At 50.9% G+C, this 16,035-nt stretch overlaps 1 protein-coding gene across 7 annotated transcripts in view; it reads left to right on the top strand.

The window, feature by feature from the left end:
- Positions 1–3,504: 3,504 nt before the first annotated feature.
- GPKOW (G-patch domain and KOW motifs) overlaps positions 3,505–16,035 on the top strand; it is a 32,388-nt gene continuing 19,857 nt past the window's right edge. For 5 of the 7 annotated variants that reach the window (XM_055120561.1, XM_055120557.1, XM_055120554.1 and 2 more), the window contains exons 1-2: positions 3,505–3,738; positions 4,666–4,836. The gene's annotated coding sequence lies outside the window, so the exon portion shown is untranslated. Of the gene's footprint in view, positions 3,739–3,778; positions 3,923–4,320; positions 4,339–4,665; positions 4,837–16,035 lie in introns of those variants that run through there. The other 2 variants (XM_055120558.1, XM_055120560.1) reach the window with 2 other exon arrangements.

Raw genomic sequence — 16,035 nt, 5'->3', positions numbered from 1 at the left:
GCTTGTCTTGCATGCCTCTGATTCAAGTTGGAACCCAGGCACCTGGTAAGGCACCCCACATGGTTCCCTGAGCCTGCCAGGAGTGATTCCTGAGTGCAGAGCTGGGAGTACACCCTGAACATACCCAGGTGTGGCCCAGAAAACAAAACAAAAAATAATTGAGTTTCTATATGACCCAATAATCCCACATCTGGGCATCTACCCCAAAGCCCAACAACTATTCTGCAAAGATGTAACAACTATTCTTTTTGTTTGTTTGTTTTTTTGCTTTTTGGGTCACACCCAGCAATGCACAGGGGTCACTCCTGGCTCATGCACTCAGGAATCACCCCTGGCGGTGCTCAGGGGACCATATGGGATGCTGGGATTTGAACCCGGGTCGGCCGCGTGCAAGGCAAACGCCCTACCCGCTGTGCTATCACTCCAGCCCCAGAGATGTAACAACTATTCTGTAACGATAAAAAGACATTTGCTTGCCTATGCTCACTGCAGAACTATTCACAATAGCTAAATCAGGAAACAAAATGAGGGTCCAAGAACAGACAGCTGGATAAAGAAACCATGGTACATATATACAATGGAATATTCCTCAGCTATGTACTTTATCATCTCTCATCTGTCATTGACAGTGACAGTGACAGATGAGAGATGATGAAATGCTGAAATTTGTCACTATGTAGAGAGTATCACTATGAATGGGGACAGTCAGAAAGCAAGGGACAGACACAGAATGATCTTTCACATGTGGGATATAAAGAAGCATAGTAAGGGAATAACACATGACCAAAGGCAATGGAAACTAAGAATTAATTTACAGAACCAACCAAATCGGGGAAATAGAGCATGGGGGAAAGGGAACTGAGGCAGTGTTGGAGGGAAGCAGTCATTCTGCTAGAGACTGCAGCGTTGGGATGTTTTGTGCACGAAACCCTATAACTGATAGTACTTCTATCATGGGGCCTAAAATTTTAATTTTTTTTCCTTTTTGGGTCACACCAGGCGATGCACAGGGGTCACTCCTGGCTCTGCACTCAGGAAGTACCCTTGGCAGTGCTCAGGGGACCATACGGGATGCTGGGAATCGAACCCAGGTCAGCTGCATGCAAGGCAAACGCCCTAACGGCTGTGTTATTGCTCCAGCCCCAAGGGGCCTAAACTTTTTAAAAATTGAAAGAGAAAATGCCTGAGGGCAGTCTCTGAAGCTCTCTGGGCTGGTATACCCTCTAGAAAGCTATTAGTCTCTCCGGGCCCCAATCATCTCGTCTGTAAGCAGGGATACTGCTTTATGCCAGGTGATGGCTCTTTTCTCATTCTACAAGTTTTAGGCAGAAGGTTCACACACAGATGCATCCTGGCATCCACCTGAAGACAAGGAGAACAGCTGTATTCTCATGGGGACAGTGGAGGGGGTAGGACACGGAGGAGAAAGGAAGAGTGTGAAGCGTCCCAGGTATAAAATAATGCGGAAGCCAGGACTCAGCCTCAGTTCTTGTCCTCTAGCCAGTTCTCTTGGGAAAACCCAGGAAATGTAACTGCTGGCTGTGTGTTCTTCCCTCCACACTGCAGTGGAACTGATTAGACTACAACTGTGAACTTGGGTGTTTTCCTTTTAGAAACAGAAAGCCAAAGGGTTGAAAGCTGTGAACTGGAACTTATATAAGAGGTAGTCACTACTGAAGCTACAAGATACATGGAACTGTGCAAAATTCCAGGTAGAGAGGGTGAAAATGGGAGCACAGGGGCTGGAGAGATAACACAGGAGGTAAGGTGAGCCCCATCTGAAGAGATCAGTAAAGACACAGCCAAGAATAAACCCTGAGCATCACCAGTTTGGCAAAGAAAGAAAGAGAGAGAAAGAAAGAAAGGAAGAAAAAGAAAAGAAAAGAAAAAGAAAAGACAAGAAAAGAAAAGAAAAGAAAAAAGAAAAGAAAAGAAAAGAAAAGAAAGAGGGGCCGGAGCGATAGCACATCGGGTAGGGCATTTGCCTTGCACGTGGCCGTCCCGGGTTCCATCCCCGGCATCCCATATGGTCCTCCAAGCACTGCCAGGAGGAATTCCTGAGTGCAAAGCCAGGAGTAACCCCTGAGCATCGCTGGGTGTGACCCAAAAAGCAAAAAAAAAAAAAGAAAAGAAAAGAAAGAAAGGAAAGAAAGAAAAGGAAAGAAAGAAAGAAAGAAAGAAAAGAAAGAAAGAAAGAAAGAAAGAAAGAAAGAAAGAAAGAAAGAAAGAAAGAAAGAAAGAAAGAAAGAAAGAAAGAAAGAAAAGAGAATTTCCAGATTAGAGAGATAGTACAGTGGGTAGGGCGCCAGCCTTACACATGGATAATGACCCGGGTTTAATACTGGAACCCCAAACGGAACCCCAAACTTTGTTCATTTTTTTTTGCTTCTTGGGTACACACTCATTGGTTCAGAGGGATAACTCCTGACTGTGGTCAGGAAGTACTCCTGGCAGTGCTCAGGGGACCATATGGGATGCTGGGGTTGACCCCAGGATGGCCACATGCAGGGCAAAAGCCCTAACGCTCCTACCCCTCCGCTCAAATATTATTGTCAGGGAAACACAAAAATAAGATAAAGGGATGGGAGGAGACTTGTGTCCCAGGCTGCCTCATACAATTTTTTTTTACCAGATACAGCTCCGAGCACTGCCAGATGTGCCCCCTACACAAACAGTTCCAAAACAAAGTTGTTTGGTTGTTAATGATTGGGTTCCAGCCATCAAACCTTCAAACACCTGTCGCTTTACCAGTGTATGTTTCCCACGACCAATGTCCACAATATCCCTCTTGGCCCCTCCAGGAATTGAGCCGGGTCAGTCACGAGCAAGGCAAGCTTCTTACCTGTTGTATCTCTCCAGTCTCAAAATAAGCCCTTTGAAGCCTCCCACGCGTCTGCCTGACCCCTCATGTGCCCCTTGCACACAGGGGTGCCCACAGCTGGCTCCCAGACCCTCCCTACGCCACTGCAGAAGCAGCTCAGTGCCCGAGCAGCCGCCCCACCCCAGGACACGCACACAACCTCGGGACTTCTGTCCCCAGACACCTCGCCCCCCTTTCAAATCCCGCAGGGGCCTCTTCTGTCCAGGTCACTGGCTGGCACCTGCTCAAGCCCTTTCAAAAGCCTTCGGGGACAGAATGACAGTGGAGAGGGACAACAAGCGTCGCTTGTTCTGCACGACGCCCAGCAGGGTTCGATCCCCGGCATCCCAGATGGTCCCCTGAGCACCTCCAGGAGCGAGTCCTGAGTGCAGAGCCAGGAGTAAGCCCTGAGTGTGCCAGGTGTGGCCCGGGAACAAAACAAAACCAAACAAACCCCAAAGTCTTCCAAGGCGCCCTTCTGCTGCCCCGTGGCGACTGGCCCTTCTCAGCTGTTGAGCCCAGCCCCCTCCCCAGGCGTGTGCTCAGGGCACCCAGGGCCCCCCCCAGAGCCGCCCGTTCCCCGGGGATCGGGGTCCGGTCACCGCCCCCGCGTGCGGGCCGTGTGCGGGGCGCGGGCGGCCGGGGGCAGCGGGGGCTCCAGGCCCGCGGGCCGGGTGCGACTAGGCAGGGAGCAGTCGGGGCCGCGTGGGCCGGTCACCCCCGGCGGCCTCGAGCGGCCCGTGTCCACGTGGGCCACAGCACCCCCCGGTGGAAGCGGCGGCCAGCCCGGGCCGCGGGAGCGGAGGCAGCGCGAGCGGCCGAGCGAGGCCAATGGCCGGCGCGGGGCCCCGCGGCCAGGCCTCCCTGTGGACGGCCAGGTAGGTCACGGCGCCGCGGGGCGCAGAGCCCGGGGCGGGTGGCGGGGCTCGCGGCGTCCCGGGCCCGGCCGCCAGGACACAGCGCCCCGCGCTGCCCAGCGGACGGGCCGCCTGCGTCACCGGCCCCCGGCGGCCATGGAGTGGCGCGCGGGGGGCGCCAGCGACCCCAGGGGCGCCCGCGGAGGTAGCGGCGGGGGGCAGGGGGTGGGCGCGGGGTCCCCCCCGCCGGGCACCGCCGCTGCGCCCCTCGCGGGCGGGAACAAAGAGCCCGCAGCGTGGGCGTCGCCGCGGGGGGCAGAGACCCCGCACCCGGGGCAGGGCTGGGGCGCCCCCCGGCCCCGCCGCCGTGGCGCCCCCAGGCTGCGTCCCGTGGCGGGGCTCCTGCGAGGGCCCCGGACGTGCCGGGGGGGTTTCTACCCGGGTCCCAGCGACCCCCGGCCCGCCGGGTCTCGGGGGACGCGAGGGCGGCGGGGGCCAGTCACCTGCGCCACCAGGCGGGCCCGCGCCTCCCCGGGGCCCCAGGGCGCCCGCTCCCGTGCGGTGGGGACGCGTGCGGGGGCCGGGGCTGCCCTCGCTGTCGCGGGGCCGGGGGCTCTCCAGGTGGGCGGGAGCGAGCGGCGGGGCAGGGCCGGGGGCGGCGGGAGGCTCCGGAGCTGCCCAGCGTGTGCCGCGGGCCGCAGGGATGCCCGGGGCGAGGCGCGCTCTCGGGGGTCGTGGCCGGGGCTCGGGGTTCGACGGGGGCGCGGGTGACGGCCGGGGGTGGCGGGGCAGGAGCGGGGCGAGGGGCGCCCTCCGGGACGCTGGGCGGGGGGCCGGGAGGTCTCGGGGTCTGAGGGGCACTTCCGGGTCTCGGGGCCCCGGGGGTCCGCGAGAGCTGCCGCAGGCAGAGCGGCGGCGCCGACCCGCATTTCCCTTCCGCCTGCGCAGGCCACGGCCTCCGGCGGCGCGGCCACCCCAGCGCCCCCCGCAGCGGCCGCCCCAGCGCCCGCCAGCTCCTGGCGCGTCTGGACGCGCGCCCCCTGGCGGCCCGAGCGGCGAACGACGTGGCGGCGCTGGTGCGCAGGGCGGGCACTTCGCTGCACCTGCGCCCCAAGGACGGTGAGCGGGGGCGGGGCCTCTCGGGGGCGGGGGGCGGGGCCTGCCCCGAGGTGGCGGGCGGGGGGCTGGTCCTCCCTCCCTGGGCGGGGCTTGCAGCGAGCTGACAGTGGGTGGGTCCCCAGAGTTTTCTGAAAGTATTCCTCTAGGAGGTGACAGCAGCACGCTGATTGTTGGTGAACGTGAGAAGATCCTGGAGCCTACTGAATTTCGTTCTTTTTGCCATGGCACAGCGGGTAGGGCTTTTGTCTTGCACGGGGCCGAGCGGGGTTCGATTCCTGGGTCCCTCTCGGAGAGCCCGGCAAGCTACCCGGTGCGTATTCGATATGCCAAAGACAGTGACAAGTCTCACAATGGAGACGTTCCTGGAGCCCGTCGAGCAAATCGATGCAGAGCCGACGACAGTGCTACAGTGTTCTTTTTGGAGATGTTCACACCTGGGGTTTCTCAGGGTCTAATCCAGCCTCTGTGCTCGCGAGTCGCTGCGGATGGATTTCAGGCTCCTGCACGCAAAGCAGATGCTCCAGCTCATTGGGCTGTCAGCTGTCCAGATGCCTACTTTTTCTTCTTTTGCGGTACTTGGCATCCAGCTTTGGATTTCCTACATTAAATGCAAGTGCTCTACCCATTGCATTTAATGTAAAGGGTAGATTACATACCCAGCACCCATGGCATTATAAACGTTTTTTTCCACCTTATTTAACCATTGTGGTTTACAGAGATTTGTTACAGGCAGTCAATGTTCCAACACCAATCCCGCCACCAATGGCATATCTTAAGTGGCAGGGGCTGGACATGTTTTTTTCCTTTGGGCTTTTAGAGTCACACCCAGGGATTTTCAGCGGCTCCTCCTGGCTCTGCACTCAGGAATTACTCCTGATGGTGCTCAGGAAACCATGTGGGAATGCCACTCAGCTCACCTTGGTTCTATTCCCAGCATCCCATATGGTCCTGTTAACTCTCAAGGAGTAATATCTGACTGCAGAGCCAGGAGTATTCCCTGAACACCGACATGTGTGGCTCCAAAACCTAAATAAATAAGAAGTGGGAGCTTAAAAATAGTACAGAGGAAGGGCTGGACCAATTGTACAGCGAGTAGGGCATTTGCCTTGCACTTGCTGACCCGGGTTTGATTCCCAGCATCCCATAATATTCCCTGAACTCTGCCAGGGATAATTCCTGAGTGCAGAACCAGAAGTATCCCCTGGTCATGTCCAGGTGTGTCCCAAAAATTAAAAAAAAAGTACAGTGGGTAGAGCATTTGTCTTGCATGCAAGTGACCCAGCTTGCATCTCCAGCGCTCTCTATGGTCTCCATAACCCTGCCAGGAGCAATCCCCGAACACTGAAGCAGGAGTAAGCCCTGAGTATTGCCAGCTCTGGCTCAAAAAATGGAAGTAAATAAATAAATTATAAGATCAATACTGTTGTTCTTGATCCTGGGGCTGGACAATTTACTTGTGCAGTCCCTCTGTAAGAAGTTGCTGATGGTCAAGGTGAGCCTAAGAGAAAACAGTTTTGTTGAAGAAAAAATGTTGTTAATGAGACTGTGGAGATAGTACAGCAGGTAATGCACTTGCCTTGCACACACCTAGGGTTTTGTTGTTGTTGTTGTTTTATTTTTGTGAGGTTGTTCACGTTAACTGAGTACATTCAGTATTTCAACACCAATCCCATCACCATAACATCTTCCCTCCACCATTATTTCAATTTTTCCCACTACCACTCAAGCCTACCTGCCAGGGGCAGATGCTAGATAATTTATTATATCATGAGAGGTCGCGTGCTGTTTTTGTGGCCGTGCACTCTGGAATTCTAAAAGTGTAAATGGTTGGGATCCAGAGACATCTCTGTAGGGACCTAATCCATTTTGAGATTCATTTGGGAGCCTCTGGATCAAGAGTGTTGATGTGCTAAGATGGCACCCAAGAAGCAGATCATGGGCGTGACAGCCAGGATCCCAAGTGGGTTGGGATACGGAAAGGGATGGCCAGTCTCAGCTGCCACCATGTGGCTTGGAGTCAGTTCCTGAACCTACGCACCTGAGTTTTCCTTCTGGAAGCTCGTGGCCACCAGGATTTCATCTGGAGTTGGCGAAAAGGGTGCACACGCTCCATTCCACTGGGGCACCGTGCCCCAGTGGAATTGGCTCGGTTCAGGGTCCGGAGAGATCTCCGGCGAGCTGCTGTCTTCCGGGATTCACTGCTGTGTCTCTGGATCAAGGCCATTGATGAGCTCAACCCACCTAGGTTTGATTCCCAGCATCCTATATGGTCTGCCAAGCCTGCCAGTAGTGATTCCTGAGTGTGAAAGCCAGGAATAATCCCTGAGCACTGCATTTGTGTCCCAAGAACAAACAAACAAAAAAGAAGTTACTGGGGCTGGAGTGATAGCACAGCGGGTAGGGCGTTTGCCTTGCACGCAGCTGACCCAGGTTCAATTCCCAGCATCCCATATGGTCCCCCGAGCATGGCCAGGGATAATTCCTGAGTGCAGAACCAGGAGTGACCCCTGAGCATGGCTGGGTGTGACCCAAAAAGCAAAAAAAAAAAAGAAGTTACTAATATCCCACTAGGAGGTATAATCATTGAAGCTAGAATGTTACTTTCCTTGTTGGCCTTCATTTAGGTTAGAATGTTACTTTGGTTAGATGGAATTCAATTCCCAGAACCTCATAGGAACCCCCTAAGCCTCACCTGGAGTGATCCCTGAGCACAAAGCCAGGAGTAAACCCTGGACACAGCCGGGTGTAGCCCCAAAATAAAAAAATAATATCAAACAGGGCTAGTCTTATGTCCAAGACCCCCTTGCCTCCCATGCTGACTTACTCGCATAGGCAATACAGAAACGGGTAAATTTTGGGTATTTATATGGGGTTTGTACAATCTATGGCTCAGGAGACGAGATTTTGTCAGTGAACTATTGGGAGAAGAGCAGGAAGAAATATGGGAGAGGGTGGTGGAGGCATGGGAACTGCAGCAAAGCCACGGGACAAAGCCAATCTGAACATCCAGACCAAGTTCTGAATCAATATAGGTAATTGGGTAAGAAAAAGTTAACCTCTTATGTATGGAGCAGTAATACAATGTGTAGGCTGTTGCCTTGCACATGGCAAACCTGGGTTCTTTTCTTTTTTAAATAACTGTCACTGTCACTGTCATCCCGTTGCTCATCAATTTGCTCAAGTGGGCACCAGTAACGTCTCCATTGTGAGACTTGTTACTGTTTTTGGCATAGCGAATACACCACGGGTAGCTTGCCAGGCTCTGCCGTGCGGGCAAGATACTCTTGGTAGCTTGCCAGGCTCTCCAAGAGGGGCGGAGGAATCGAACCCGGGTCGGCCGTGTGCAAGGCAAACGCCCTACCCACTGCGTTATCGCTCAGATTTTATTTGGAGGTTTTGAAGGGGAGGAGGAAGAGAAATTGGGAGAGGGTAAAGTAACGTGCTCAAGAGAGAGCGCGTAGGGGCCGGAGTGATAGCGCAGCGGGTAGCGTTTGCCTTGCAAGCTGCCGACCTGGGTTAGATCTCTGGCATCCCATATGGTCTCCCCAGCACCACCTGGAGTAATTCCTAAGTGCATGAGCCAGGAGTAACCCCTGTGCAATGCCGGGTGTGACCCAAAAAGCAAAAAAGAGAGAGAGAGAGCGCGAGCGAGAGAGAGCGAGCGGAGTTTTCCAAGGGTGGAGAGAGTCCCTGCACACACATCCCAGCATTGGATAGGAAAGTACACATCTCAAGATGGGAGATGCGGGCGCCACATGTGCTCAGGCACCACATGTGCTCAGGCATGTGGGTGCAAACAGCACATAGGCTCTGGCAGCATATGCACCCGGACCTGGGTTCTAACCCCTGCATCCTATATGGTTTCCCAAGTATCGCCAGGATTGATCCCTGTGCACAGAGCCAGGAGTAAGCCCTGAGCACCGCCAAGTGTACCTTAAAAATAAAGAATCAGAAGCAAAAAAAGAAGAAATAGAAATGTCAGCTCTAGTTTCCAGAGACCTCCCCTTTCTGACTTTGTTGTTTGTGAGGGCCACACCCAGTGGTGCTCAGAACTTATTCCTGGCCCTGACTCTGTGCTCAGGGATCACTCCTGACGGTAATTGGAGGACTATTTGGAATGTTGGGGATTGAACGCAGGTGGGCCATGTGCAAGGCAAATGCCCTACACCTTGTACTATATATAGCTCCAGACCCCTTCTAAAATATGGGGAAACATGATTTGTTTGGAATACAAGAGTTCAGGGGCAGATAATTGATCAGTCTTTTTGAAACTGTGAAACAATGGCATTGAGACATTGTACTTAAGTCCTGGATGACTGTTTTGGCCAGAACTATATAGCTTAATGTGCTGGAGTACATAGAGGTCTGGGCTCCATTCCTGGTACTGCATGGATGCCTAGGCACTGCCTGAAGCAATCTTGGGAGCACAGAGCTAGGAGTAGCCCCCGAGCACCATTGAATGTGCTCCCTATGCCCTAATAAAAGGACCATTTTCCCCATTCCTTCCTATTTATCAGTGTTGTTGCGATGAGCAAGGCTCACCCACATGTGATCATGGTGCTCATTCATGTCCTAGTTGTAGTGCTTGCTCAGCTTCTGTGGTGCTTTTATCTGTGCTCTCTGGGATCCATATTCCTGGCCAAGATACTTGTACATCTTTTTTTGGTGGGGGGCGGGGCATTGGGCCACACCTGTAGTGCTCAAGGTTTTACTCCACTTTACATTCAGAGATCACTCTTGATGGGCTTGGTGACCATATGAGATGCCACAGATCGACCCTGGGTTAGCTGTGTGCAAGACAAGTGTCTTCCCTGCTATACTGTCGCTCCGACCCATCCTTTTTGGGTTTTGGTTTGTGGGTCACACATGACTACTTCTGGCGTGTTGCTTGAGGATTGCTTCAGGGGGTGCTAGGAGGACCATAGAGTGCTGGGGATTGAATGCAGGTCTTTTGCCTGCAAAGGATGCGCCCAGCCCGTTGAGCTATCTCCCCAGCCAGCTGCTTTTCTATCTTTGGTGATGGGGCTTGCACACACCTAGCGGTGGGTGGATGAAAGACTCTGTTTGCTTCCCTAATGCCCAGGGGTCCCCAGACGGTAGATCTGTGCAAGGCATATGTGAGCAGTCCCAGGAGTCAAACTCATGGCCTCACTTGCAAGGCAGAGGCCTTCCACCACTCAACCATGCCAGGGCTGCCTACTTAGCATATATGTGTCTCCCTGAAATAAACCTCGTGCCCTTTGGCAGGCATTCCCTATTCCCCAACTGACTCTGCAAGGATTGCCATGGTGGCTCAGGGGTAGAACACCAACTTTGCATGTGTGATGCCTGTGGTTCCATCCCTGGCACTCACTCTCCCCCCAAATTATCAATTTGATCCTATAAAATCTTTTTTCCCCTTTTTATTGATTCGCTGTGAGGTACAGTGTTGTGCCCAAGTTTCAGATCTCCAATAGCGGAGAGACCAAGTCCACACACGATAATGCAAAAGCAAAGGAACTTTATTGCTAGCTCGAGCTAGGGTCCAAGTCTCATCCAACGCAGTGGAGTCTTGATAAGGACCCCTACTGCAAATCACAAGCAGTTTATATAGGGTTCAGTCAAAAGCGGTTTATATACTGATCTATTTTTAGCATTGCCCTGTTATAACAGTGGTCAGCACTTAGACAGCAGGCACAAGTAACAGTTTGGGGTATTTCCAAGAAGGGTGCGGCGACCCCTCATGACTGATCATGCGCCTGGCCACCCAGTTTCTTATGTAGGTGAATTACTCAACTGGGAGTTTACCAGAAACTGCAAGCCCTGCTTTGGGGAAACAGAAACTGAGGCCTAGTTGAGACTTAATGTTAGCTACAGCTTGTCATGGCTGCTGAGGAGCCTGCTTGTGGGCCTCACAACTGTTATAAAGCTTTCATGTTTGAGCTTCGATCATACAATCATCAAACACCCATCCCTTCACCGGTGCACATTTTCCACCACCCAAATCCCCAGTACCCCCCTCCCCATTCTGCACTTTCCCCTGCCTGTGTGGCAGACAATTTGCACAATACTATCTCTCCTTACTTTGGTTACCTTCGATATTTCGAGACCAGTCCCACCTCCATTCATACCTGCCGCAAAGGCAATGCTAGACAATTTGTTTTGTATTGCTTGTTATGGATAAATTATAATGTCACACAGCCTCTCTAGTAATTCTAAAATTTTAATTATTAGGGTCTGGAGAGATCACTGCAGCAAGTTGCTCAGGTCCAAGATTTGTTTGTGTTGTTTGTCTCTGGATCATGGCTGTGTGGGAGCTTAAGTAGACAGTGGGCATCATCTCAGAGTCCCATCAGGGCCGGGGGAAGGAGAAGGGCAAACTCCTCCCCTGTCCCGTGAGGCCTGGCGTGAGACCTGGCGTTAGCTGCCACTGCCACCCCATACCTGGAGCTTTCGCTGGGTTCTAGAAGATGGTGGCCGCTGGGATTCCTAGGGGCAGGCAGAGGGATGGCACCTGCCCCCGTCTGGAGTGGCCCAGCAAAAGTGGCCTATTGCAAAGTCCAGAGCCATCTCTGCGGCAAGTTGCTCGGGCCCGAGATTCGTTTGTGTGTCGATCCTATAAAATCTTTGCAGCTATTTATATACGTTGTCTCTATAATGTCTGTGTGAATGTACTTATTCTCATTTCCCAAAGTTGAGTCATACAATATGTGGTCTTTCAGGAGTAGGACAGATAAATTCATGGGCTAAGAGTATGTTTTGTGTTTGTTTTTATGGGCCACACCCAGCAGTGCTCAGGACTACTCCTGACTCTGTGCTCAGGACTCACATCTATAAGATTCTGGGATCGAACCCAGGTTGGTCACGTTCAACACAAATGTCTTACCTACGGTATTTTTTCTCAAGCCACAAGAGTATATTTTGCATGTAGGAGGCTCAGGTTTGATCCCTTGGTATTGCATGGTTTCCTGTTCACTTAACCAGGAGAGCACCATTTGGAACTGGCTTCCTTCACTAATAATGCTCTCAAGGTTTTATGTTGTAGTATGTGCCAGTGCCACATTATTTTCTGTTCCTAATTAATATATTGTTGTAAGTATATACCACACTTATTCACTGATTATTAGTAGATGGACATTAGGGTTATCAAACCTTTGGCCTATTATGAAGAATGCTGCTAATAAACATTTGTTTACAATATTTTCTGCAGTGCTAGAGATTAACCCAGGATCTCATACATGTAAGTCATATGCTTTTCCCTGAATCACATCTCTTGTGCCCCGTCATACAAAATTTGAGTGAATATGGGCCAGGTAGCACAATGGTCTGGACATATGCTTTTATATGGGATGCCCAGGCTCCATTCCCAGCATCACACTGTCTCCTGAGTATCATTTGGAGTGACTCTTGAGCACCTCAAGGTATGGCCAAAACAATAAGAATTGAGTAAATATGGGGCTGGAGTGATGCACAGTGGGTAGGGCATTCGCTTTGCACGTGGCTGACACGGGTTCGATTCCCAGCATCCCATATGGTCCCCTGAGCACCGCCAGGAGTAATTCCTGAGTGAAGAGTTCTAAATTTCCCCTGTGTATCGCCGAGTGTGACCCCAAAAAATCAAAAATAAATAATAGCACAGTGGGTAGGGCATTTGCCTTGCACACGACTGACCCGGGTTCGATTCCCCCATCCCTCTCGGAGAGCCCGGCAAGCTACCGAGAGTATCCCGCCTGCACGGCAGAGCCTGGCAAGCTACCCGTGATGTATTCGATATGCCAAACACAGTAACAACAATTCTCACAATGGTCAAGTTACTGGTGCCTGCTCAAGCAAATCGATGAACAATGGGATGACAGTGCTACAGTGCTACAGTGAGAGTGCTACTTCCCAAAAAAAGAAAAGAAGAGTAAATATATGTTTTCTTTCTTTATTTGTGGGATCAATCTTTATCTGATTGATATAGTTAATCAAACCCATTTAACTATATAAGCTATATACCTGGCCTGTATCCATTTTCATTTGTTTTGGTATATGCTCAGCAATGAAATTGTTGGGTGATTACAAAACTTAAGTTCACAGAACTGTCAAATTGTACTCCATAGCCATCACCCCATTTTACAATATCACCAGCAATGTTTGAAGTTTCCAATTACCTAGTACTTTCCATTCTTTTTTTTTTGCTTTTTGGGTCACACCTGGCAGTGCACAGGGGTCACTCCTGATTCTGCACTCAGGAATTACCCCTGGCAGTGCTCAGGGGACCATATGGGATGCTGGGAGTCGAACCCGGTACCATTCTTTTTTTGTATGTTTGTGTTTTGAGCTACACCCCACACCTGCTGTGTTCCGGGCTCACTCCTGGTGGGGCTTGGGGACCCTAGGGGATACTGGAGATTTAACCACACAGTTTGCCACATGCAAACTGTACTATCTAACTGTACTATCTCTCTGACCCCCATTGTTATTTAATTTTTATTCCCTCTGTCCCTGGTGGTGGTGCTGACCTATTTTTAGCTGTAGTGCTCATTGGAGGAGTCACAGCCTACTTTGTGATGCTTACATTCACCTGGCTGTGGTGCAGCCAGAAATTGCTTGTGATGCATGGAGTTGTAGACCATAGAGCTGCCAGTGTCAAACAGCATATAGATGCCAGGATTTTGTGTGGTGTGTATAGGGCCACCACAGTTTGGAGCCTATTATGACCATAATTTTTGCAAGCTCTACAAGTCACTACATTATTCCTCCAGTCCCATCCATCTTTTTATTGGTGGTGGTGGTCTGGGGACCATAATTGATGAGAATCCGGGGCCACTCCTAGCCAGTGCTTGAGGGACCATGTTGTGATGGGGATCAAACCCAGACCTCCCGCGTGCAATGTACTCAGCCCTTTGAGCCATATCTCTAGCACTATAATTTTTTATTATAGAAATTCTAGTGTATGTGGAGTTGTATCTCAAATGTGGGTTTTGTTTGCATTTCTCTAAAAAAAATAGCTGGGTAGAGCATTTGCGTTGCACGCAGCTGACCCGGGTTCAATACCCAGCATCCAATATGGTCCCCTAGCACTGCCAGGAATAATTCCTGAGTGCAGAGCCAGGAATAAGCCTTGAGTATTACTGGGTATGACCCAAAAAAGCAAATAAATAAATAAAAAGCTTTCAGTGGTTATAAAAAAATAAAAATAAAACATAACTGGGTTTCTTGCTTTGTTTTTGGGAGAGGCCATAACTGGCAATACTCAGGGGTTACTCCTGGCTCTGCGCTCAGGGATAACTCCTGGTGAGGATCAGGGGATCATATGAAAAGCTGAGGATCGAATCTGGTTCAGCCACATGCAAGGCAAGTACCTTAGCTCCTGGACTATTGCTCTGGCCCTAATAGCTGGGCTTTTTTGTTTTTGTCTCACACCCAGCTATGTTCAAGGCTTACTGTTGGCTGTGTGGTCACTTTTGGCAGACTTGTGGTACCAGTGTTCAAACCTGGTCAGCTGCATGCAACGCAAGCACCCTAACCACTGTATTATCATTTCCTAAAATATAGCTGTATTTTTTCTGGTTTATTTTTTCTTGTTTTTTGTTGTTGTTGTTGTTTTGCCACACCAGTGGTGCTCAGGGCTTACTCCTGGCTCTGTGTTCAGGGATCACTCCTGGCAGGCTTGGGGGACAATATGGGGTGCTGATAAAACCCAAATTGGTGGTGTGCAAGGCAAGAACCCTACCTGCTCTACTATCTCTCCGGTCCCAATATGGCTGTATTCGGACAGGCAAAAAAGCCCTCCATCTTGAGTCCTCATACCCTATGAATATATTACCTTAACAATAGCCAGAGACACTTAGCAGATGTGATTAAAGCAAATTACTGGAGGATGAGGAAATACTATGGGATTATTCAACACTTTTGAATTCTAGTAGGATAATGTCAAGGGATCTTTAAATGTGAAAGGGAGGCTGGGGAGATAACTCAAAGGACTGAGCAAGTGCTTTGCCCAGAGAAGGCCCTGGATTCAGTCTCCACTACTGCATGGTCCTGTAAGCACCAGCAAGAACAACCCTCAAGCAGCAAAATGGGAATCCCCAGGCATAGCCCCAAATAGCCCCCCTTCAAAGTGAACAGGGGTATAGAAGAGTCAGGGAAGAAAATATGATGATGGAAGTGCAGCTGCGCTACTGGCTGAGGATGCAGGAAAGGGGTCACAGATCAGGCAATCAGGCGGTGCACACCACTTGTGGGAACTGGCCAACACAAAGACACGTTATTAGGGCTGGAGCAATAGCACAGCGGGTAGGGGGTTTGCCTTGCACGTGGCCGACCCGGGTTCGATTCCCAGCATTCCATATAGTTCCCCAAGCACTGCCAGGAGTGATTCCTGAGTGCAGAGCCAGGAGTAACCCCTGAGCAATGCTGGGTGTGACCCAAAAAAGCAAAACAAAACAAAACAAAATACAAAGACATGTTAACCCTGGGAGACACTGAAAGGCCCTGAGAACACTTTGATTTTGGCCTAACATTATTTCTATCGTGCACACTGCAAAAATGATATGGTAATTTTATTTTACTTTGTTATGTAGAGCTGTTTAGGGGGCACAGTGCTCAAGGGATACACCTGGCTTGGTGCTCAGGAATCACTGCCAGCAGTGCTAAGAGGCCATGTGGTGGCAGTAATGAGACAGTTTCCTGCATGCAAGATATACACTCAGTCCTTTGAACAATATCTCAGGGCCATGGATTATTTAATTAAATTAATTTAGTTTCTTTTTTTTTGCTTTTTGGGTCACACCTGGCAATGCACAGGGGTTGCTCCTGGCTCTGCACTCAGGAATCACCCCTGGCGGTGCTCATCGAACCATATGGGATGCTGGGAATCGAACCCAGGTCGGCCGTGTGCAAGGCAAATGCCCTACCCACTGTGCTATCGCTCCAGCCCCTCATTTACTATTTTTATCTGAAGTTTAGGGGGCCACACCCAACAGTGCTTTTGGGTTGCCAACTCTGCTCAGGGATCACACTGGCGGTGATCAGGGGGCACTATGTGGTGCTGGGGATTAAATCAGGGTCAGCCACATGCAAGGCAAATGCCTTATATCCTATAATATCTCTCTGACCCCTGTTTGTTTTTTTTTTTTTGCAGTGGGAGCTTTAGTTTTTAGACCACACTTGGAAGTGCTCAGGAGTTACTCCTGGCTCTGAGATCAGGAATAACTCCTGGCAGGCTCAGAAAAC

The sequence above is a fragment of the Sorex araneus genome, chromosome X (genome assembly GCF_027595985.1).
Source record: "Sorex araneus isolate mSorAra2 chromosome X, mSorAra2.pri, whole genome shotgun sequence".
Lineage (NCBI taxonomy): Eukaryota > Metazoa > Chordata > Mammalia > Eulipotyphla > Soricidae > Sorex > Sorex araneus.
Note: the sequence above shows the minus strand (reverse complement) of the source record. Positions and strands in the feature narration are given on the sequence as shown.